The sequence below is a fragment of the Dendropsophus ebraccatus genome, chromosome 7 (genome assembly GCF_027789765.1).
Source record: "Dendropsophus ebraccatus isolate aDenEbr1 chromosome 7, aDenEbr1.pat, whole genome shotgun sequence".
Lineage (NCBI taxonomy): Eukaryota > Metazoa > Chordata > Amphibia > Anura > Hylidae > Dendropsophus > Dendropsophus ebraccatus.
Window position 1 is genome coordinate 146,560,872 of NC_091460.1, and position 24,753 is coordinate 146,585,624.

Consider the following 24,753-nt stretch of genomic DNA (forward strand, 5'->3'; position numbering starts at 1 on the left):
AGACAAGAAGCGTATACATATCTATGCCTTCACCTATACACAGATTGGTGGAAATGAACATGTAGTAGTGGTAGCCACGTGATAATCCTTTATAGGACTTTTCAGTCATTCGTATTAACCTCTCTTCATAGATCTAATCCAGGAAAATCTGACTACTCCGAAAAACACTCAGAATAGTATAGATTACAAATTTTATTCTATTGTTTTAAAAATAAAAATCTCAATAGCCAGAAAATAAGCTAAAACGGTGTGTAAAAATACTGTACATTAAATCAAATGCAAATAACATATATACATATTAAATTAGATATCAGTGGAAAATACAACTTTACGGGCAATCTAGGGTCAAAGAACCAAGCGGACGGCCTAGCTTCAAGAAAATCATAGTCTAATACAAAAGATACAAGATGCCGTAAACTGCTTACATGGCTATGTGTATGTCTTTTATTCCAGTTGTGTGAGGGGGCAGGCTCCTGAGCCACGGCCAGGGTATTATAGTGCATTGCTACAATAAAGATATATAGTCTCACTATTTAGCATATATCCATGTAAGTGGTCGGGACGTCCTTTCTAGCTGTCATGCTTCCCTTCAACTAAAAAACTGTTCATACCCCAAATAAAGACTTTTCAGCATGTTGCGAAACCTCCTGACTAAATGCATTCTATTCAATGGACCAGCACTCTATCCCCTCTATTCAATGGACCAGCACTCCATCCCTTCTATTCAATGGACCAGCACTCCATCCCTTCTATTCAATGGACCAGCACTCCATCCCTTCTATTCAATGGACCAGCACTCCATCCCTTCTATTCAATGGACCAGCACTCCATCCCTTCTATTTAATGGACCAGCACTCCATCCCCCTATTCAATGGACCAGCACTCCATCCCTTCTATTCAATGGACCAGCACTCCATCCCTTCTATTCAATGGACCAGCACTCTATCCCCTCTATTCAATGGACCAGCACTCCATCCCTTCTATTCAATGGACCAGCACTCCGTCCCTTCTATTCAATGGACCAGCACTCTATCCCCTCTATTCAATGGACCAGCACTCCATCCCTTCTATTCAATGGACCAGCACTCCATCCCTTCTATTCAATGGACCAGCACTCTATCCCTTCTATTCAATGGACCAGCACTCCATCCCTTCTATTTAATGGACCAGCACTCCATCCCTTCTATTCAATGGACCAGCACTCTATCCCTTCTATTCAATGGACCAGCACTCCATCCCTTCTATTCATCACCACTAGTAATATCTGACTGACTGCAAAAAAATAGCAAATATCTCCATTTTTAGATGTTCTCCGTGTGGGTCCCATTCCTGGTTTTGGCTAAAAATACCAACCAAATGAAGGATGAAATATTGAGCAATCCTGCTTAGAAATGACACAGATGGAGATGGAGTGCATCTAAATCAGAGAATAGGGGAAGGATTCTCCGTTATGAATACAGCCGCAGGTAAGCCACATGACCCACGGGTCTAAGGAGTAACTGGAAAGAGCAAAGTACGCTGGAAAAGCACTGTACTCTGCTCTCTCCAGCACCTCCATTGGAATAAATAGAACCATGGGTCACGTGCCTGCGGCTGTATTCATAACAGAGAAGCCGAAGCCATGATATGAAGATCGCTGGGGGATATGGAGATCGAACCCCCGCAAAAGTAAAAAGGATATATAGGAAACTGACTGGTACCCCAGTACTGACACACCAGGTCTGCCAGTTTCCTATATATATATATTTTTTTTCTTTTGTTTGGATCGGTCATGTCTTCTATATGGGGACTATGCACCCTTTTCTGGGCTAGTAGCTGTGCATACTAATAATTCTTTTCTTTCGTTTCGTTTTGTGAATAGAATTTTTGCAACAGCTGGAGGGCTGAAGGTTCCTCGTCCCTGGTATAAATGATAGAAAACTGCAAAAGGTGGCCCCCTACCCTACCACTGAGACCCCCAGTTCAGTTCACACTGTTAACTCCTTATTCTTCAGCATAAAACAAAAAACTTTATAAATAAAGATAACAATATACAGTCTAGGACAGCATACTGAATCCCATTCGGTGTAATAAGCCTGAAGATAGTCGGCTACTTACTGTGGATGGACCACGTCGTGAATGCATAGGTTTATCAGGCTCAAGCAGACAGCAGACCACTGCAGGTGTATATAGTGTGAGAAGGGGCCCGAATATAGTAGCTACCCCCTACGTCCAGGCCAGTCCCTTGCACTACAATCGGTGCATGTGTAGCAGTCTGTAGTGAGGGGATCAGCCAGGGAGAGGGACGGCCATATTGAATAAATAAATATCCCGTCACAGGCCGAGTGCTAATAACTCTCTCCCTTCCTGAGGTAAATACGGCCACAGAGGTTATAGAGGGGTCTGCACCTAGGCGGTTGGTGATGATGGTACTTTTGGTTCCCCCTGGGGCTTTTCTATTACTGCTGCCTGAGGTGTTATAAAAGGTGATGCTGGTACTTGTAGTTCCCCCTGAGGTGTTCTAGATGGTGATACTGGTACTTGTAGTTCCCCCCACGGTTTCTCTATTACTGCTGCCTGAGGTGTTATAAAAGGTGATGCTGGTACTTGTAGTTCCCCCTGAGGTGTTCTAGATGGTGATGCTGGTACTTGTAGTTCCCCCCACGGCTTCTCTATTACTGCTGCCTGAGGTGTTACAGATGGTGATGCTGGTACTTGTAGTTCCCCCCACGGCTTCTCTATTACTGCTGCCTGAGGTGTTACAGATGGTGATGCTGGTACTTGTAGTTCCCCCCATGGCTTCTCTATTACTGCTGCCTGAGGTGTTACAGATGGTGATGCTGGTACTTGTAGTTCCCCCCATGGCTTCTCTATTACTGCTGCCTGAGGTGTTACAGATGGTGATGCTGGTACTTGTAGTTCCCCCCACGGCTTCGCTATTACTGCTGCCTGAGGTGTTACAGATGGTGATGCTGGTACTTGTAGTTCCCCCACGGCTTCTCTATTACTGCTGCCTGAGGTGTTACAGATGGTGATGAGGTGCAGAATAATCAGACAACAGGGAGTGGAGGTGGTGAGGTGCAACAGGGACTGTTATTTAAGGAGAAAGTTTAACACAAGAACCGTTCTCTGTCCTACAACTCCTCTCTCACAATGGCCGCCGACCAGAGATGGGTCACTGTTGTCACAATGCAGATTATTGGTGTTTGGGGTCGTCCTTTTGTATGCTGCCAGTGAACCCTGCGGGATGAGAGTCTTTTAGAGTAATCTCGGCCGGGCCGTAAGACACAACTTTTGGTTCCCACAAATGACAATTCTTTGAGCGGAAGCAGGCGAGATTCCACCTGATTTACTCAGTGTGAACATACCCTAAGGGCACTATGAGAAATTATCCCTCAGCATATAACAGTACCTAGTGTGTGAAGATTATCAGGCTCCCTCTCTGGTCAATAGTAAAAATAAGTCAATAGGCTTCATGACCCCCATCTGTCACACTGGCTCAGTCCTTGTTAGCGGCCTGCTAAGAATCTCCTCACAGAGCCTGCAGGCCCCTCTTGTTTGTGATGTCACTCCTATCACAGCTCCGCCCTCTTTCTAGTACACTGAGGCAGCTGCTGTTGCTATGGTAACTGTGTGTGGTGTGCAGGTGAATAGCCAACATGACCCATCTCCAGCTCACCGGCCGTATGGATCAACATAAAAATAATCATAATCATTAAAAAGATCTAATTACTTTAAGTTAGGGTCCATTGTCTGCCCAACCGTAGGGAGACCTCCAACCTCAGTATACTGCACATGTACCCATCACTTTTTTGACAGTATATCTACAATGGAATTGAAGCAGAGTGAGCCAGGCCTTAGGGCCAAGTAGGCCGAAATTGCCCTGATTGATAAGCCTCAAGAAACGTTGTGTGAACATACCCTTAAAGAAGATGTACAGTTGATAGACGAAAAAGGCCGCACAACCAATCCAGCGATCAGCCCATGTGCGCAACCGATCAAGCGTTCAGCCCATGTGCGCAACCGATCCAGCGATCAGCCCATGTGCGCAACCGATCCAGCGTTCAGCCCATGTGCGCAACCGATCCAGCGATCAGCCCATGTGCGCAACCGATCCAGCGATCAGCCCATGTGCGCAACCGATCCAGCGTTCAGCCCATGTGCGCAACCGATCCAGCGATCAGCCCATGTGCGCAACCGATCCAGCGATCAGCCCATGTGCGCAACCGATCCAGCGATCAGCCCATGTGCGCAACCGATCCAGCGATCAGCCCATGTGCGCAACCGATCCAGCGATCAGCCCATGTGCGCAACCGATCCAGCGATCAGCCCATGTGCGCAACCGATCCAGCGATCAGCCCATGTGCGCAACCGATCCAGCGATCAGCCCATGTGCGCAACCGATCCAGCGATCAGCCCATGTGCGCAACCGATCCAGCGATTAGCCCATGTGCGCAACCGATCCAGCGATCAGCCCATGTGCGCAACCGATCCAGCGATCAGCCCATGTGCGCAACCGATCCAGCGATCAGCCCATGTGCGCAACCAATCCAGCGATCAGCCCATGTGCGCAACCGATCCAGCGATCAGCCCATGTGCGCAACCAATCCACCGATCAGTCCAGCTGAAGATCAGCTCTATGGCTGATCGTTGTCTTTATTACATGGGGTGATAATTTGCATGATTCGGTAGATAATCAGTCCATGTAATAGGGCCGAAATTGATATGCTGTGTGTGAGCATAACCTAACAACTGCCTAGCAATGGCCATTGTTATACTGGCCGAACATCGGCAGGTGTTTTGATGTTCCTAAAGCATTCAGACCTCTGACGGACAGTCCATTCTGGATGCGTTTGGATATCAATTAAGAATTAATTTCCATACACACCACAGATAAACGGACTGCGTCCGTGTGTGCATGGAAGCTTAATAATGACCGCTGTTCGTGGAACAGCGGCCATTGTTAATTGACATCAGCATTCTTTTTCACGGTCACACTGAACAATGGCTGTTGTCGGTGCGGTGTGTGCATGGAATGGACAGTAGCTGCCCTGGCTGAAAGGAACAGCCTCTGTTTTTACTAAAAAACAGCGGCTGTTCTTTTAGAAAATAGTACATTGTGTGAACATGGCCTAAATGGGATTGTTTTTGCATTTGAAGATTACATTAAATACCTAATCCATAGTTTAATTTTTTAGCGTTGATATGGGAAGCCTCATTCCTTGGACATATGTTATATACATCATGTAATTGTAGCGCACTTCCTCTGAAGGGAAACAAAGGATATAAGAAGACGAGAATGATTGAAAGTAATATTTTAAGTATGCCCTAATACAGACAAATGGTTCTCTTACTGTCCTTACTTTCACCGTGATCTTGATATTGGTCCAAGACTTTGGCTGCCCATCCTTTTATTTCACATTTCAGCCATAAGCGAAGAAATACAAGCTACGATATGAAGGGAAACAAATCCATATTCAGCAGCACAAACCGAGAAGGAATGGTTTAGAGAAGGACGGATGGATAAAACCAGATTGGTTCTGCTGAATTGTAGCATTAATGGCCTATTCCGGCCCTCCAGAAACTTTGATGGCGCACTTATTTCAATGTCTGCATTTTCCTCCTTTTCTGACAAAGACAAATGGTTGCCATCAATCAAGATCCAATCGGGCACCGGGACAGCCATGCAAATGTATCACTCTCTCCTGGTTTGCTGGCTATTTGTGCAGCCTTCGCTACATATTATTTTACAGAATGATCAGAAAAAGAGATCATTCACACCCACCGTAAAATTAACTTTCATGAATAATGAACGGCCTAAGTCTCGGCTAATGTATATATTCCACCGAAAATGCCCCTAACACTTCATTTTCTCCCAGCGAGATTATGTAAATGATACTATATGACCTTTATCATTCCAAACAGGACATGCAAAATGCATATTATTTCATACATCATTGCCGAGCTTGTCGCTTCCTTACGGAGAAACAGCCATTTATAATGTTGTGGTGAAGCGCAGCGACTGCTCGGAAATGATTTCTGCCTCTCATTCTCCTGAAATTTCCCATCTCCAACAATTCATACACAGAGAGATCTAAGATTGTACTATGCCTGTATTATACAGTGCAAAGGTGAATGTAGACTTGGAAAGACTAGACTTCTGCATTGCTAGATATACGGGCTTCTAAAATTCAAAAATATTCAAAACGGCCACATATTTCATGCTAAAATGGTAATGTTAAACATATGAAACTCGCAGCAGGCTTTAGAATACATTTAGGACTATAATATAATATAAAGCAGGGGACACAAATCACTTACTATTTAATCAGGATAAGACGGGCAGATTGGAGGCCGCTATTACACCCGACCCAAGTTACACATAATGGGAACTGCTTATACTTGGGGGGAGATTAAAAAAGTTCTGTACATGGTGGAAGAATTTTCAGGAAGACTATTGACAGAATTTACAGAACATCCAGCTTTAGTACAAGAATCGAGGCTCACGATTCCTATATTATGGAGAAGAGTGAGCAGGAACAGAATGTAACCTGCCTGGTATATACATATATCTATCTGCCTGGTGTATACATATATCTATCTGCCTGGTATATACATATATCTATCTGCCTGGTATATACATATATCTATCTGCCTGGTATATACATATATCTATCTGCCTGGTATATACATATATCTGCCTGGTATATACATATATCTGCCTGGTATATACATCTATCTATCTGCCTGGTATATACATCTATCTATCTGCCTGGTATATACATCTATCTATCTGCCTGGTATATACATCTATCTATCTGCCTGGTATATACATATATCTATCTACCTGGTATATACATATATCCATCTGCCTGGTATATACATATATCTATCTGCCTGGTATATAAATATATCTATCTGCCTGGTATATACATATATCTATCTGCCTGGTACATACATATATCTATCTGCCTGGTATATAAATATATCTATCTGGCTGGTATATACACATATCTAACCCTAACCCTAAGATACAAAGAAAGGAAATAGATGCACCAAGTGGTCGACAATCTTCTGTTTCTAAGGTCTTGCAATCTACTCCATACAAGTGTTTAGCCACTAAGAATTAAAGTATATACAGTATACAGTTATCACCAATATACACTTATCACAGGAAATGCTTATAAAGTGCTTTCCCTGCACTTCTTACTGTACCAAGGCTTAATTTCTGGATAACATGGTGATGTCACTTCCTGGATAACATGGTAATGTCACTTCCTGGATAACATGGTGATGTCACTTCCTGGATAACATGGTGATGTCACTTCCTGGATAACACGGTGATGTCACTTCCTGGATAACACAGTGATGTCACTTCCAGGATAACATGCAGGCTGTGGCTGCTGGAGAGGATGATGGCAGGGGGACACAGGGCACTGGAGGGACAATAAGAATCCCTCTGCCATCATCCTCAACAGCAGCCACAGCCCACACAGGTGTATATACAAGTGTATATTGTATAACTTTTGGGGGCAATACAATACTTTATTAAGAATTTTTACGAGACTTCTCCTTTAACAGTAACGTTCTTAAAAGGAACCAATCATGAGAATTTAGTGTTCAGAGTTACAATAATGATGTTATAAAGAATGCTTTAGCCTTTCCTAGCACCTATGGATCTAACCTGCTGGATATGTAATGCACAGGAGACGCCAAGGAGGAAGGTGTGTCTCTTATAGTGTGTCTCTTACCTTCCTCCTCGGTGCCGTTCTGGTGCAGTTATTCGTGGGCTCCACAGTCCAGTGAGACCATTAGGAGCACTGGGGCACCTGTAAGGAGCTCTGAGGCGTCGAGGAGGAAGGTAAGAGACCTACTATAAGAGACATACCTTCCTCCTTGGCGTCTCCTGTGCAATAGGGTCACATCAGCAGGTTAGATTTGTACTTTAAAGGGCCAAAAGACAGATCTTGCGACGGTTTGTGAAGTCCTTCCCATACAATAACTGGGCCACATAAAAAGTTGTTAAATTAACCACAAATCTACTAGATTGGCGCTCATTTCGGCCAGCCATCTGCCTTTCTAAAAGAGCCCTTACAGGGTAATGAAAAGCTTTGTGATTTTAGATAAGTAAAGTAAGACGTAAACTCTGCACAGTCACAAGGTCAATCTGAAATCTCATTTATCATAGAGGAACCAGCAGTCTGATGGCACACAGTTGAGTTAGGCATTGGCCCAAGTTTGTATTTCATGAATAAAAGGTTAATATGTATGTTTACTTAGTAATACAGTAGAAGGTATGCACTATATAAACGACATTTATTTCCACAAATCCCAGTAGACACGGGCCTTTTCCCATCATACGAATGTAAACACCTCTTCACTGTAATACACCTAGAGTCTAAGGGTCCAGATGAATCCACAAAACCGAACATTTACAGCATTAACCGAAAAAGACGACTCAAGAGATTACATAGAACGCCGTAAATTATTAATCTACACTGCAAAATATATTCAACATTGTACAGCATCGACAATGCTACACCAGAGAGCCACCTCAACGCAATGGTCACTGGGGTGGACTGAACCTATGCCATGCCTAGTTAAATAATAATAATAAAAAAAAAAGTTTACATTCGGTAAATTTGCTGTTAAATGCAGCGGAAAAAAAATAACATTTCACAGACCAATAAAGCTTTAAATAAAAATAATTTCACTAATCGTTATTCCCCTTCCTCCTTCATTTCCTGTAGCCTCACTTATGCAAAGGTTTAGACTAGGTTATGGTATACACACTGTGCAGCAGGTAGCGTGAAAAGCAGAGGCCAGGGAACATGGAAAAAGAGGAACAAAGGCGGCACCGACATTTTAATGTGAATTTAGTTTAGGGAACTGTACAGTCACTTTAATGTTCTTTTAGGTTTGACGCAAAATAGCAACATATGGGTCCTATATAACAACAATCGCAATCTCAAATATACTTGAAGGGCTATGCTAAATTTAAAATCTCCTAGTCAGCTGAACACAGCGGGCAGCCTTTTATAGATTGAAAAAAACATCACATCACAATATACAGGATACAATAAAGTCTGGAGCTTCCTAAAGCTTGTAGGGTGCAAAGCTATAAGAAATGCTGGGGAAAAAAACAATACATTTCCGACAGCAATTAGGGTTACACGGTCTCTGAAGTCTTGTCTGTCACATGATGCCGAGTGACTGGTGTGATTTGGATGGGAAAAAAAACAACTCCAATTGGACAGGTTCAATTGTTACGGTCTCATATGGTTTTGGGTCATGTGATCATACTTATAATCATTAGATGTGATGTCACCATGTGATCATACTTATAATCATTAGATGTGATGTCACCATGTGATCATACTTATAATCATTAGATGTGATGTCACCATGTGATCATACTTATAATCATTAGATGTGGTGGCATTGGGATCATTATGCTGTCGTGTAGCCCCGAGCCTAAGGACAGGATCATACAGGAACATTATGGCTGCATGACTTCTGTCAAATACAAAGCCACTGAATATTCAGATCCATAAGATAGAAGAGTAGTGGCAATGAAAAGGTGGAATAGTCAATAAGTGCAGAATAACCTGTACAAGCATGAGGGATAAGGGGTTGTTTAAAAAAAAAGTGCCAGAGTTTTGTAATTGACTTCTCCATACTTATCAGCTTCTGTATGTCATGCATTCTTTCCAGTCTGACAGTGCTCTCTGCTGCCACCTCTGTCCATGTCAGGAACTGCCCAGAGCAGTAGCAGCAAATCCCCATAGAAAACCTCTCCTGCTCTCCAGACTAGAAAGGAAACACCACTTCCTGCAGGGCATATAGAAGCTGATAAGTATTGGAAGACTTGAGATATAGATTTTTAATCAAATTGTTTTTTATTCAATTTATACATGAATTCAGAACCCATACAAAAAGATTCCCAACATACAGGAGCCAAGAACAACTAATAAGCGAAAGAGGCGCGAAGCTCCTCAGAGATATTTGGTCAATGCAAGAAAGCAACAAACAGAAAGGAGAACGGACATCAACAACGATATCCGTCCACCTCAGGAGGTCGGAAAATAGATGCTGTACATAATGCGTATGCTACCAACAATATGGTGGTTACCAGGCCCAAGTAGACCAGAAGTCCGGACTACAGAACATTCGAGAAGAGTCAGGAAGAAAAGGAATAAAGAAGGGAAATAAAGGAAGGGGGGGGACTTGAGGTTTTTTTTTTTTTTTATACAGGTAAATTACAAATCTTTGGCACTTTCTGACACCAGTTGATGTGAAAGAAAAAAATTTGGGGTGAAAAAACCCTTTTTAATTAATGATCAGATTTTGAAAGGTAACGAAGGATAAGTTGTGAATATGAGGGAAAAAATGCACCAAAATAAAAATGTGGTGCAATTGCATCCCCCTAGTGTGACACGTGCCGGACATCCTGCAGGCACATGTGGTGCCTCTCACGGCAGAACACTGCTCATCCACACACAGCAAGTGATGGTCTCCACCAGACTGCAACACTTCTATGGCCGGAGAAGTCGCAGGACTTCTGGCTAGTCAGCTTCAGCAACATCACAAGTTTTAGGATCCACAGACATCTGAGGCCGAATGTGTCGCAGGATGCCACACTGGACCTGTGCCTCTATGCCCAGCTGTATCTCTTCTTGTAGCCAAGCTATTTGCGGCTCAACAAGGTACCAGGGCGCTTTCCCCAATAAACTTATTTGCTCAAATATTTACATTAAAACATTTGATTCCAACATCTCGTCATTATTCTTTGTGCATACATACACCTATACATGCCATATAAACTGGTAAGAAATGAACTGCATAGAGAACGTGCACTGAGGAAGATGCAACACCACAGGGGTATAGTAGAAAATGAACATGCAGTAAAAGGGATAATACAATCCTCAGGAGGAAAACTAAAGAATTAGGATATTGCCAACGCTAAGAAAATTTGTGAGAAGCAAAATGCAAATGAGCTCCTAATTATCTGCCGGCTGGAACGCGCAGTCCTGATTACCCGCAATTAAAAACCTCTTACATTTTATGAGAAAAGTTCACTGGAACATTGGAAATGATATACCAATTATTGCTCCATAAATTTCACGGCATCCCATAGCCTTCAATAAATAAAAGCAAGCAAAACTAACCTCAACCGTATCCTATACTTGTAGCAAAGTCAGGTAAGGGACACAAAGGAGATGCATTCAGTTTCACCTGTTCAATGACGTTAAGCAGCCATGATGGATTATTAGCGTGGCTTCACACACGGCTTTAGTCAAGGAATCTTACCCGCTCGCTACCGACACGTCTAATAGCGCCTTGAGTGCAAAGGGGCTGTGGCCAGATGGTGCTGGAAGTCAGGAGGCAAATTAGAAAACTCTATAGCTACAATGTTTTTTATTTTGTGGGTTAATTTTTTTTTAAGGTGCACTTTTTGATTCTGTGACATTTGCCTTCCTTTGCATTTCCCTGCATAAAAAAAAACCTCCAAGACTTTCTATAGGGTTCAAGTCAGGCAAGAGTGAAAGCCACTTCAGAATCTTTCAGGATTTCTTCTGAAACCAAGGACTCTGACGTATGTTTGGGATGAGACGGGAAACCTCAGTGATTGGCTGAGCGGGCTGTCAGCGAGCCGGGACCCAGAGACTGAAGCAGGAGAGTGCTGTGGGACCACAGGTTGTTTATTATGTTTAACTCAACTGAAGTTAAAGAGGTTGGCCTACATATTTTACCTATTGAAAATAGGATAATAATTTGTAATCTGCCACTTTCCCTTATTTAATCTGTTTCTCAACTCTGTGGCCCTGGTCATCCATCCTCCTCTGTGTCCCCAGGGCATCAATCCTTCTCTGTGTTCCCGGTCCTCCATCCTCCTCTGTGTCCACCAGGCCTACTCCTCCGTGTTCCCTGTCCTCCATCCTCCTGTGACCCCCAGGCCTACTTCTCTGTGTTCCCGATCCTCCATCCTCCTGTGACCCCCAGGCCTACTCCTCTGTGTTCCCGGTCCTCCATCCTCCTGTGACCCCCAGGCCTACTCCTCTGTGTTCCCGGTCCTCCATCCTCCTCTGTGTTCCCGGTCCTCCATCCTCCTCTGTGTTCCCGGTCCTCCATCCTCCTGTGACCCCCAGGCCTACTCCTCTGTGTTCCCGGTCCTCCATCCTCCTCTGTGTTCCCGGTCCTCCATCCTCCTCTGTGTCCACCAGGCCTACTCCTCCGTGTTCCCTGTCCTCCATCCTCCTGTGACCCCCAGGCCTACTCTGTGTTCCCGGTCCTCCATCCTCCTCTGTGTTCCCGGTCCTCCATCCTCCTTTGACCCCCAGGCCTACTCCTCTGTGTTCCCGGTCCTCCATCCTCCTCTGTGTTCCCGGTCCTCCATCCTCCTTTGACCCCCAGGCCTACTCCTCTGTGTTCCTGGTCCTCCATCCTCCTTTGACCCCCAGGCCTACTCCTCTGTGTTCCCGGTCCTCCATCCTCCTCTGTGTTCCCGGTCCTCCATCCTCCTCTGTGTTCCCGGTCCTCCATCCTCCTGTGACCCCCAGGCCTACTCCTCTGTGTTCCCGGTCCTCCATCCTCCTCTGTGTTCCCGGTCCTCCATCCTCCTCTGTGTCCACCAGGCCTACTCCTCCGTGTTCCCTGTCCTCCATCCTCCTGTGACCCCCAGGCCTACTTCTCTGTGTTCCCGATCCTCCATCCTCCTGTGACCCCCAGGCCTACTCCTCTGTGTTCCCGGTCCTCCATCCTCCTGTGACCCCCAGGCCTACTCCTCTGTGTTCCCGGTCCTCCATCCTCCTCTGTGTTCCCGGTCCTCCATCCTCCTCTGTGTTCCCGGTCCTCCATCCTCCTGTGACCCCCAGGCCTACTCCTCTGTGTTCCCGGTCCTCCATCCTCCTCTGTGTTCCCGGTCCTCCATCCTCCTCTGTGTCCACCAGGCCTACTCCTCCGTGTTCCCTGTCCTCCATCCTCCTGTGACCCCCAGGCCTACTCTGTGTTCCCGGTCCTCCATCCTCCTCTGTGTTCCCGGTCCTCCATCCTCCTGTGACCCCCAGGCCTACTCCTCTGTGTTCCCGGTCCTCCATCCTCCTCTGTGTTCCCGGTCCTCCATCCTCCTTTGACCCCCAGGCCTACTCCTCTGTGTTCCCGGTCCTCCATCCTCCTTTGACCCCCAGGCCTACTCCTCTGTGTTCCCGGTCCTCCATCCTCCTCTGTGTTCCCGGTCCTCCATCCTCCTCTGTGTTCCCGGTCCTCCATCCTCCTTTGACCCCCAGGCCTACTCCTCTGTGTTCCCGGTCCTCCATCCTCCTCTGTGTTCCCGGTCCTCCATCCTCCTCTGTGTCCACCAGGCCTACTCCTCCGTGTTCCCTGTCCTCCATCCTCCTGTGACCCCCAGGCCTACTTCTCTGTGTTCCCGATCCTCCATCCTCCTGTGACCCCCAGGCCTACTCCTCTGTGTTCCCGGTCCTCCATCCTCCTGTGACCCCCAGGCCTACTCCTCTGTGTTCCCGGTCCTCCATCCTCCTCTGTGTTCCCGGTCCTCCATCCTCCTCTGTGTTCCCGGTCCTCCATCCTCCTGTGACCCCCAGGCCTACTCCTCTGTGTTCCCGGTCCTCCATCCTCCTCTGTGTTCCCGGTCCTCCATCCTCCTCTGTGTCCACCAGGCCTACTCCTCCGTGTTCCCTGTCCTCCATCCTCCTGTGACCCCCAGGCCTACTCTGTGTTCCCGGTCCTCCATCCTCCTCTGTGTTCCCGGTCCTCCATCCTCCTTTGACCCCCAGGCCTACTCCTCTGTGTTCCCGGTCCTCCATCCTCCTCTGTGTTCCCGGTCCTCCATCCTCCTTTGACCCCCAGGCCTACTCCTCTGTGTTCCCGTTCCTCCATCCTCCTATGACCCCCAGGCCTACTCCTGTGTTCCCGTTCCTCCATCCTCCTGTGACCCCCAGGCCTACTCCTCTGTGTTCCTGGTCCTCCATCCTCCTGTGTCCCCCAGGCCTACTCCTCTGTGTTCCCATTCCTCCATCCTCCTCTGTGTTGCAGGTCCTCCATCCTCCTCTGTGTTGCCGGTCCTCCATCCTCCTCTGTGTCCCTGGCATCCATCCTCCTCTATGTGTCCCGTGCCTCCATCTTCCTCTGTTGCTGCTTTTTGGATTTGTGTTTTTTTACATAAAGAACTTCCAGGTCACAAGGGTCAGCAGTGACATCACAGCTCTGCTACCTATAGCGCCACCCCCTCTACCCATAGGCAGGAAATGTCTGTCTCCCTACAAGTGCCCTTTGAGCAACATGGTGGCTCAGTGTCTAACAATTACTTATATCATCCAATAAATTAGTTTTTTATCCTATCTTTCCTATGTTGCTGTACACTGGACAATACAGGATGTAACAGCCAAATGTAGGTACCCAAGTTAAGGGTTAGTGCATCATGATGGATTACCTTTCATTTTACTTATGACAATAATAAACCTACTTTAGTACTTTGAGATGGCGCTAAAATAGTGAATAGGTAAAGCTAAATCGGTTCTATGCACAGATAACATGAACAGCAGATATACCTGTACTGAAACCCCTCCAAGCTACTAAGTCAGAGAATATTGGTTTCTTCTTAGTGCAGAAGTAATTTACCTTTTCAGTTCTTAAAAAAAAATACATAAGAAAGAACTTAAGATGTGCAACTTGTAGTCTCTTCTGGTTTGTTTCCACCTCCCAACTGTAAACACCGGTGTTTTATGTCGCCATTAAGTTACTTTTACTGCGAGGGGAAGAGCTGGCTGCTAAAGATAAAGGAGATTTTTGGTAAATGGTGAAGGTGCAGAAATAAATGACCCACTTGGTTAGTGTGTAATTACACTGGCTGAGATTGTACCAATCTATCACAGGGAGGAGGATGACACCGTGCTAAAGGGTTAGTCAGAGGAGATAGCCTTTGACTAACTACTGGACCCTGACGATCGATACTGCTCAGATATTGAACTCAAACTGCAAACAATTGTACATTAAAACAGAATGGTAAAAAAATGTTTTATATCCGTATAGATACTGTAGAAACCCTCAACACTGACCTTAAATTGAATAATTGTGCTTTCTGGAGAGGGAACCAGATATATAGCACTTCAGCCGCACAAAAGGCTGGTAAAAGAGCCAATAATGACGTTCACAGTCACAAATGTACATATACAGGATGTGTAACAGCAAGGCAAAGAATAGCGCCAGGATCTGGGAGATCTGTTAGGTGTGAAGATACGTCAATGGATCCAGAACATATTAACTGACAAATTAACAAAAAAAATAATTTATATATAAAAACTAAAAAAACCACCTGGACAAAAACATCAGTGAAATCTAATAAATTTGTCTCCTTCTTGAGGGTATATTCGCATGTTACAGACCAATAGAAGAAAAACTGCAGCAGATGCACTTTGTGTGAACAGACCCTAAACAAGCACATACAATGAGTGTACTAATTCCATCAGTCTGGAACAGAGCCCGCGCGTCCTACTTACACACAGCCCGCGCGTCCTACTTACACAGTAGTGTAGTAGTAGTGTACACAGTAGTGTAGTAGTAGTGTACACAGTGTAGTAGTAGTGTACACAGTAGTGTAGTAGTAGTGTACACAGTAGTGTAGTAGTAGTGTACACAGTAGTGTAGTAGTAGTGTACACAGTAGTGTAGTAGTAGTGTACACAGTAGTGTAGTAGTAGTGTACACAGTAGTGTAGTAGTAGTGTACACAGTAGTGTAGTAGTAGTGTACACAGTAGTGTATTTACAGGTTTTAAGATGGTCACAAGATTCTGAGTCACAAAGTTTCAGAAGGATCCATTCACACCTCTCTCTGTGTATGTATATATATATATATATATATATATATATATATATATATATATATATATATATAATCTGCATACGTCACACAGGATTTTGCATCGATAAGGATTATACCGTAGCAGCAAAATAATCCTTCTTTCTTCTGGCTCCATTTGATAAGGTCCAGGATGTAGCTAGAAATGGCTGTTTCCCATAGCAAATTTGATTGCCCCCAGATAACACCTGATAACAGCCGCAGATGATGACTGTGTGGCACTCTCTGTCTCCCTGTTGACCCTCCCTACAAGCGCCGCAGATCACTTTGTGTGGCCCTCTCCTCTCCCTCTCCTCTTCCACCTCTGCCTGCTTGTTACCCCCCCAGTGCCACTGATGATGATTGTGTGGCTGTGGATGATGGCACTGTGATGGATGAGGGCACTGTGGTGGCACCCTGATGGATGAGGGCGCTGTGGTGGCACCCTGATGGATGAGGGCGCTGTGGTGGCACCCTGATGGATGAGGGCGCTGGGACGGCACCCTGATGAATGAGGGCGCTGTGGTGGCACCCTGATGGATGAGGGCGCTGTGAAGGCACCCTGATGGATGAGGGCGCTGGGACGGCACCCTGATGGATGAGGGCGCTGGGACGGCACCCTGATGGATGAGGGCGCTGGGACGGCACCCTGATGGATGAGGGCGCTGGGACGGCACCCTGATGAATGAGGGCGCTGTGGTGGCACCCTGATGGATGAGGGCGCTGTGGTGGCACCCTGATGGATGAGGGCGCTGGGACGGCACCCTGATGAATGAGGGCGCTGTGCTGGCACCCTGATGGATGAGGGCGCTGTGATGGCACCCTGATGGATGAGGGCGCTGGGACGGCACCCTGATGGATGAGGGCGCTGGGACGGCACCCTGATGGATGAGGGCGCTGGGACGGCACCCTGATGGATGAGGGCGCTGTGATGGCACCCTGATGGATGAGGGCGCTGTGATGGCACCCTGATGGATGAGGGCACTGTGTGGGCACTGTGTGGGCACCCTGATGGATGAGGGCGCTGTGATGGCACCCTGATAGATGAGGACACTGTGTGGGCACCCTGATAGATGAGGGCACTGTGTGGGCACCCTGATGGATGAGGGCACTGTGTAGGCACCCTGATGGATGAGGGCACTGGGATGGAACACAGATGGATGAGGGCACTACTATGACACCATGATGGATGAGGGCACTACTATGACACCATGATGGATGAGGGCACCATGATGGCACCCTGATGGATGAGGGCACAGTGATGGCACCCTGATGGATGAGGGTGCTGTGATGGCACCCTGATGGACAAAGACAATGGGATGGCACCCTGATGGATGAGGCACAGTGATGGCACCCTGATGGATGAGGGTGCTGTGATGGCACCCTGATGGATGAGGGTGCTGTGATGGCACCCTGATGGATGAAGACACTGTGGTGGCACCCTGATGGATGAGGGCGCTGGGACGGCACCCTGATGGATGAGGGTGCTGGGACGGCACCCTGATGGATGAGGGCGCTGTGATGGCACCCTGATGGATGAGGGTGCTGTGTGGGCACCCTGATGGATGAGGGCGCTGTGATGGCACCCTGATAGATGAGGGCACTGTGTGGGCACCCTGATGGATGAGGGCACTGTGTGGGCACCCTGATGGATGAGGGCACTGTGTGGGCACCCTGATGGATGAGGGCAATGGGATGGAACACAGATGGATGAGGGCACTACTATGACACCATGATGGATGAGGGCACCATGATGGCACCCTGATGGATGAGGGTGCTGTGATGGCACCCTGATGGATAAAGACACTGGGATGGCACCCTGATGGATGAGGGCACTGTGATGGCACCCTGATGGATGAGGGCAGTGTATGGCACTCTCAGTCACCCTCTCTGGCAATGTATAATGCTGGAGGTGTTGCAGGAGTATAGTGCAAGGAGGTGTTTGAGGGTATATAATACTATATTTTAGGGTATTTGAGGGTATAATATATATATACACGCACACATACACACACTATACAGTCCTGTTTTCACAGTGCAATGTAGTAATGACCAGCAGTGGGTAGGAAAGAAAGAAAGCTAAGGTGGTGGGTGCAAACAGACCAATCAGGGAGAAGCATTGCATGATGGGAAGAGTATTTCCCCGGCTGACGCCTTCTTGGATATAGACTGGCTTCTAGAAAAACTTGTAAGCCAGGAAAGATGGCAGCTAGAAAGACGAGAGACGTCTCAAAATACCCAGGGAGACTTGGTGAGTAAGACTAGCTAGGTCTGGGAGCATTTAATTTTTTAGCACTTGGGTGGACGACCGCTTTAAATGTTGGTTATTTAAAAAGTTGTACAGATCCAATATACAGAGACTTACACCTCAAGGAAGATATTATCTGGTACAAATAAGTTTCAACCATTTTAGATCAGTAAGGGCTGACCATATACACGAGGTTAGGGACCCAAGAAGAGGGATTCTAGCAGAGAATGGAAATAGTCAATTTCTGCCTTCTTTCTCCTTAAATACTACTTCCATCCGCATGCCTTCCTCTCTCTAACATACGCTTACTCTATTTGCCTTAATGGCACGGTGGTCTTGCAGAGCGGGTTACACTTGTTTGACAAATGGGAGAAAATACTAAATAAAGAAGAATATAAAGCCTTCTTATTCTGAATAAAGATAAAATAAAAAGCAGCATTTCCTGTGGATCCTATATGGCGGTCATTTTCCGTGTGATATTACTTTCAGTACATAGGCGGCCTGTCGGATTCCCAATCTTTGGGGAGCAGAATATACAATAAGCATTTCGTATATAGCACTAAGCATCTTCCAGCAAGTTTCTAGGGGACTTGATGTTAAAAGCTTCACAAGATGAAGATGGTCAATAATATATAAGTGCAACCCCTCCTACATGCTACTGTACTGAAATAAATCCTTCTGGCCCGGCAGGAAATCAATATACATCCTAACAACTTGACATTGATTAAGGTTTTTATTCACAATCACCACAAATCTTCGCTATGTTGACGCCTAATCTGTAGAAAATGATGTGAACTGTAAAAGCCGGATGAGTTTACGCTGCAGACTTCCCGGTCTAAGATCTAATATACACGGCCGCTTCTTCACACAACACATAATAAACAGACAAGATTCTCTATAGCAAAAAAAGGTCTGAATCCTTAGGACTAGGGATGGTCCGAACCCTCCGGGGTTCGGGTTCGTATGAACCTGAACGCTCAGCATCAGATTCCCGCTGTCTGCCCGCTCCGTGGAGAGGGTGGATACAGCCGGAGGACCGCCTGGAAAACTGGGATACAGCCTATTCCATTCTCTCCAGTTCGTGTTTCCAGGCGGTCCTCCCGCTGGATCTGCCCGCTTCACGGAGCAGGCAGACAGGGGGAATCATTACCGAGAGTTCGGGTTCATACAAACCCTGACCGAACTCTTTTCTGACCATCCCTACTTAGGACGTTTATGTTCCTCTAATGTCCGATCTGACTAAGGACACAAGATGGGAGAGAAGAATCCCATAGGGAAAGCTGGACGGCTCTGTATCCCCAGCTGGCCGGCCACCTGACATCCTGCTGGTATTCCTTCTAATCTCAACAAGTCCGATGTTTATACTGGGAAAGGTAAATGTTATGGTAAATGATTTTCTAACTAAATTCTTTTAACTCCTGTCTAGTACAAAAGACATTAATATTCCTCCGGCTTCTCTGCTTTGTGTAACGGTTTCCTTTGCCTTATGGCTGGGAACGGCCGTTCATGAAAGGGTGAATGGGACGTTTCTCATCGGGTTAAGGACATCATGTGAATTTACATCAGACATAATCTGTATATGCAATATCTGCACTAAAGTTTAGCTGAGAAGGTTGGGATGTTACCACTACGTGGGAGAAAGTGCAGCACATTGCTACTGACATAAACTATGTAATCGCATTAAAAATAGATTAGCTCCTCACATCCTGACGCAAAGTCAAACAAATGAGCCGACAATGGGAATAACACACCAACCCGACCTAGCTGCATGTCTGCACTAAACCTCGGCTAACCGGAGACAAACCATGTGAAAGAGAGAAATAAAGTTATAGGAGTCAATAATAAGAGCAATAAAGAGGCGATCGGGGAACACTAATAGGTAGAAATACCAAGCACCTAACAACTATAGCGCACTGCTCAGCATGGGGAAATGGATTACATTAACTGATGCTTAAAGGGATGTTTAAATCTCTATTTTTTTAACTTTGAATCAACTGGTGCTAAAAAGTGGCAGAGATTTGTAATTTACTTCTATTTTTTTTTTTAAATCCAGCCTTCCAGTACTTATCAGCTGCTGTATGTCCTACAGTAAGTGGTGTATTCTCTCCAGTCTGACACAGTGCTCTCTGCTGCCACCTCTGTCCATGTCAGGAACTGTCCAGAGCAGGAGAGGTTTTCTATGGGGATTTGCCGCTGCTCTGGGCAGTTCCCGACATGGACAGAGGTGGCAGCAGTGAGCACTGTGTCAGACTGGAGAGAATACACCACTTGTAGAGATGAGCGAACTTGGAGCATGCTCGAGTCGATCCGAACCGGAACTTTCGGCATTTGATTAACGGTGGCTGCTGAACTTGGATAAAGCCCTAAGACTATGTGGAAATCATGGATATAGTCATTGGCTGTATCCATGTTTTCCAGACAACCTTAGAGCTTTATCAAAGTTCAGTAGCCCCCGCTAATCAAATACTAAACGTTCCGGTTCGGATCGATTCGAACCCGATTCGCTCATCTCTAACCACTTCCTGCAGGACATTAAGCAGCTGATAAGTAGGGGTGAGCGAACCGGCCGAGGTTCGGGTTCGTATGAACCTGAACTCTCGGCTTCTGACTGCCGCTGTCTGCCCGCTCCGTGGAGAGTGTGGATACAGCCTGAGGATCGCCTGGAAAACTGGGATACAGTCTATGGCCTATTGACCAGTTGATTTGACAGAAAATTTTCTGGTACCTTACCCGCTTAAAAAGAGATTTCCCAACCCAACTATATGGTATATCCACAGAATATGGCATACAAGTGTGACAGATGCAGGACACTTGGCTTCCCATGGCTCTCTCCATTCACTGCTATGGGAGTTGTGGAATCCCCTCTTAGAGCTTAGATAACGTAGGAAACATGTTTAACGGCATAAAATGAGCAAATCTGACAAGAACATGAGCATTTTTTTCTTTATTAATTGAGAATTTCTTTGTATTTTGATACTTGGGTTACAGTTGAAAGCAAAAGATCAAAGCTTATCAACCCGCCATATTACAGAAGCCACAAAAACGGCCACTCACTCAAAGTTCTGAACATCGACCTCAGCGATCCTCCGATGTGTTCCAGTGGAGTCCGGCCTCTCGCAGCATCATATCGATGCAGGGCGAGTCATTCTCTCACAGCGTCTAAAGATGGAAGATAAGGAGAGCAGGCACAGCAGAGAGCAAAGGATCATGGGAGCCAATCCTACCACTCCGCATGCGGCAAAGTTCTGGGCTTGTGACGAATCTTCCAAAATCAGCCGGCACAAGCCCATAAAAAATGTATGCAGTATGCAGACTAAGGGTATGTTCCCACTAAGGAATAAGCGCAGAAATTTAAAGCTGAAGTTCCACCTGGGCTGTCTTCAAAGCTCCCCTCTGGCTCTGTGACGTCCTGGCCGACGGATGCCCCGCTCAGCCTGTCAGGGATTGCGTGCGACACAGCTGAAGTCACTGATTGGCTGACAACACCCGCTTATGACGTTTCAGCCGGGTCGTGACGTACCCTGAAACAAGGAGATGACACCCCGCGGGATATGGGAGTCGGGTCATACGGAACAATACGGGCGCAGGGGCAAGTAAGCATAGTGTCTATTTCCCCCCACCCCCTGCCTGTAACGATTTCTCCAAGTCAACCCAGAGTGGTGGGTATCAAAAAAACAAAAGGGCACTGGCATTTTTTTCCTCCACTGAATTCCTAAACGTATATTTATTCTTTACTGTATAATCCATTATATGCAAAATGAGGGATACAACTTGCAAAGTAAACTTGATATATACGAAAATCACAGATGTAGCAGTCGCCATCATCACCTCTGGCTTACTGCAATCCAAACTGGTGTCGCACACAGCCCGGCTGTTAGTAAGCGCTGACACATACAGTGCTCAGTACAGGAGCAGGCAGTAAGGCCAATGACAGACACTGAGTTCTGCTCCGATAAGGGAGAGCATTGGCCATGTATCTGCCGGCTGCCATCTCCCTATACCGCATCGTTAGCTGCCAATTAATTAGTCAGACTTCCCTCAGGTATTTTGTATGGGATTTTCCTATAGGAGAAGCAAATACAGCTAGTTGAAGGGAAAATCCTCTGCGTTCACTGAACTTTTGTGCCTACAGCCATGAATCTGTCCAATCCTGAGAGGTAATCCAACATTCTAACAGAACTTCAGAAAAGAACGTTGTTGTCTCTTTAATGATCTGGTTACAATAACAACCAGTGCTAGAATCCTACAATAAAAAAGAATGGATGTGCTTTGGTATTAGCAGCAGTTATTATGTGAAAAAAACCTGTATATAAAAAGTGGTGAAGTGAGTGAATCGGCCACCAAGTGTACGGAGGAAGATGGACGCCTTCAATCCTCTCTCTTACAAGAATCAGTATAGAAGCAGCAATCAGATTCTGGCTATGCTGCCGCCTCGGTGTAAATTATGCTTTGTCATTGTGCGCTGTGTAGGGGGGTACATTGGGGGTCGGACTGGGAGAATTGTTAGTTTTATTAAGCCATTTCACAATATTATTACATGGGCCAATGTTGGCAATAAAAAAAAATTCCAAACCTGGTCAGAGCTCCGGAGAGAGCAATGAATGTTCCTTTACACTGGTGTCAAGTGCAATAACTGCAGGGTGGGGAAACGGTGAAAGCAAAGCATTAAGGGGGCTGGGGAGAAGAGCTCGTATTTATTTATTTTGGTGTCTGCATACATTTGCTTTGATTGCATTTCACATTTCAGTGCACCGCAGGCTAATGGGATTGCAATCCTACAAGGTACCCGTTTTCATTCATTATAAAAATGCTAAGTGAAATCTCCTCACAAAGGTAATAAACACGAAAGGAAAAGGCAGAGACCATTAACCCTTTCTCTGCCGCAAGACAAACTGACGTGGGGGGAATTCTCCTATATAGTCGATTGTTTACCCAAGTCTTTTACTAACAAAATAAGCTGCTAATGTTTAAGGCTTCCGAACCAGAACTCCTATCAGTCATATCACAATAGGATTTATTTTACAATGCAGCATTCATTAGCTACAATCCTAAAGAACAAAAAAAACAAATCAATTACACAATTCATTGTTCTTCATGTTTCAAAAATATAAGTTGTTCAGTTGTTCATAGCGGCCAATTAAAGTAGAGTTCTTTAGGACTAGAGGAATTAAAAAATGGACCTAATGTATTGAAGCAAAGACTACATCCACAAATAAAAATAATAATAATAAAAAAAAAAATGCTCTCTAAGAACATAAAATTTTTTATTTTTTGTACTTTTGTAAAAAAAAATAAAATTGTAAATTATTGCACCCGATTTCATGGTCTATAGAAATCTCTATTTCCCATATTACAATTACATTATTCTTTCTTTATCCTACAAAGAAATCTAAACCAGTAGAAAAGGAAACTTCTAGTATATTGAATTAGAATATCCGCATCTTGGCCCCCCACTCCTGGGCGTCCTATGACATACTACAAGATAAAATAGTAATGCTAATATTGATAGTTTGTCCATTACAGGTCAGCTAACTGTCCACTGGAACAGTTACAAAGCTGTTAGTTTCGATTTCACAAGGCCAATCAATACCGAGGCATACTGTTTCAATTTTGCCGGCATTGATTTTTCTCCGTCTCCTTTTTTCCCTTTATAACACCCACACCTTCGAGCATTCATCTTTTCTGAAAGGAAGAAGATTTGATTTACTGAAGAAAAATTGAAGACAGCATCACAAAGATTTTACCGGCAGGGTTCTTGACATGCATGGGAAAAAAAACGGGGGAATAAAAAAAAAAAAAAAAAAAGATGAATGTTTCACTGGGAAGGGAAAAAAACCTTCTAGCTTGAGGGCATCCATTAGAACGTATTCGGAGCAATCTAGCATATCGTCCGGAAAGCAGCTGCAACCTAACTCTGCTTCTATGTGCTCATCTAAAACATCCAGCTAGTTTGATATAAAAATGCCGAAAAGCTTATTGCTGCGTCGGCAATAATTTATGTCTGCAATTGTACCTCTGAATTTTATTCCAAAGACGAGGAGTGCCACTATTTCTCGCTTACTATCCATAGAGCCGGAGTGAATTTCTATGGTACATTAGTCAGCCTATTAGAATGCAATGAAGGACGCGACGAGAAAAGGGTAGCCTGTCCTCCGAGACTTTCATCCACTGTTCTCCATCATCTCTTCTCATCCTTCTTACATTCAGCCACTTTACCAGGTGTCATCTACATGAAAGATGATTTGTCTCCTGACCCAAATAAACACAATGGCTGCTCGGTGCACAGTATGTGTGTGTGTATGTGTGTGCGGGTGCTTTGCCTCTCTTCGCCCCCCCCCCCCCTCTTTTATGCTTATTTTGTTGTTTCTTATCAGCAGTTCTTCCTCGTTTCACCTGAGCCGCACATCAGCTGACAGTAATGTATGAACAGGTAGCACAATTTTTTATCCTCCTTCCGAGTGAAAAATCTAACTGTTCGGAGAGAAAAAAAAAAAAAAAAGATTCAATGACGGCAAAAGGGCAAACATTCAGCAGAACCTAGGTAAGTATTTCCAAAGAGAGGGAAAGAAGCTGCACAAATCTGCGGGAATAAAGAGGCGGCCGGGCTTCTCCGTGGCGGCAGCTTGTGTAAGCCTGATATTAAGACACAAATTGCATTCAGACAGGTCACTAG

General features: G+C 45.4%; 1 protein-coding gene across 4 annotated transcripts in view; it reads right to left on the reverse strand.

Moving 5' to 3' along the window:
* The window catches only part of LRBA (LPS responsive beige-like anchor protein), a 384,885-nt gene that overhangs the window by 210,479 nt on the left and 149,653 nt on the right, over window positions 1-24,753 (reverse strand). The window contains exon 1 of one of the 4 annotated variants that reach the window (XM_069978676.1): window positions 3,901-3,992. The exons of 2 other annotated variants lie outside the window; for them this stretch is intronic. The gene's annotated coding sequence lies outside the window, so the exon portion shown is untranslated. Of the gene's footprint in view, window positions 1-3,391; window positions 3,526-3,900; window positions 3,993-24,753 lie in introns of those variants that run through there. One more of the 4 variants, XM_069978675.1, reaches the window with a different exon arrangement.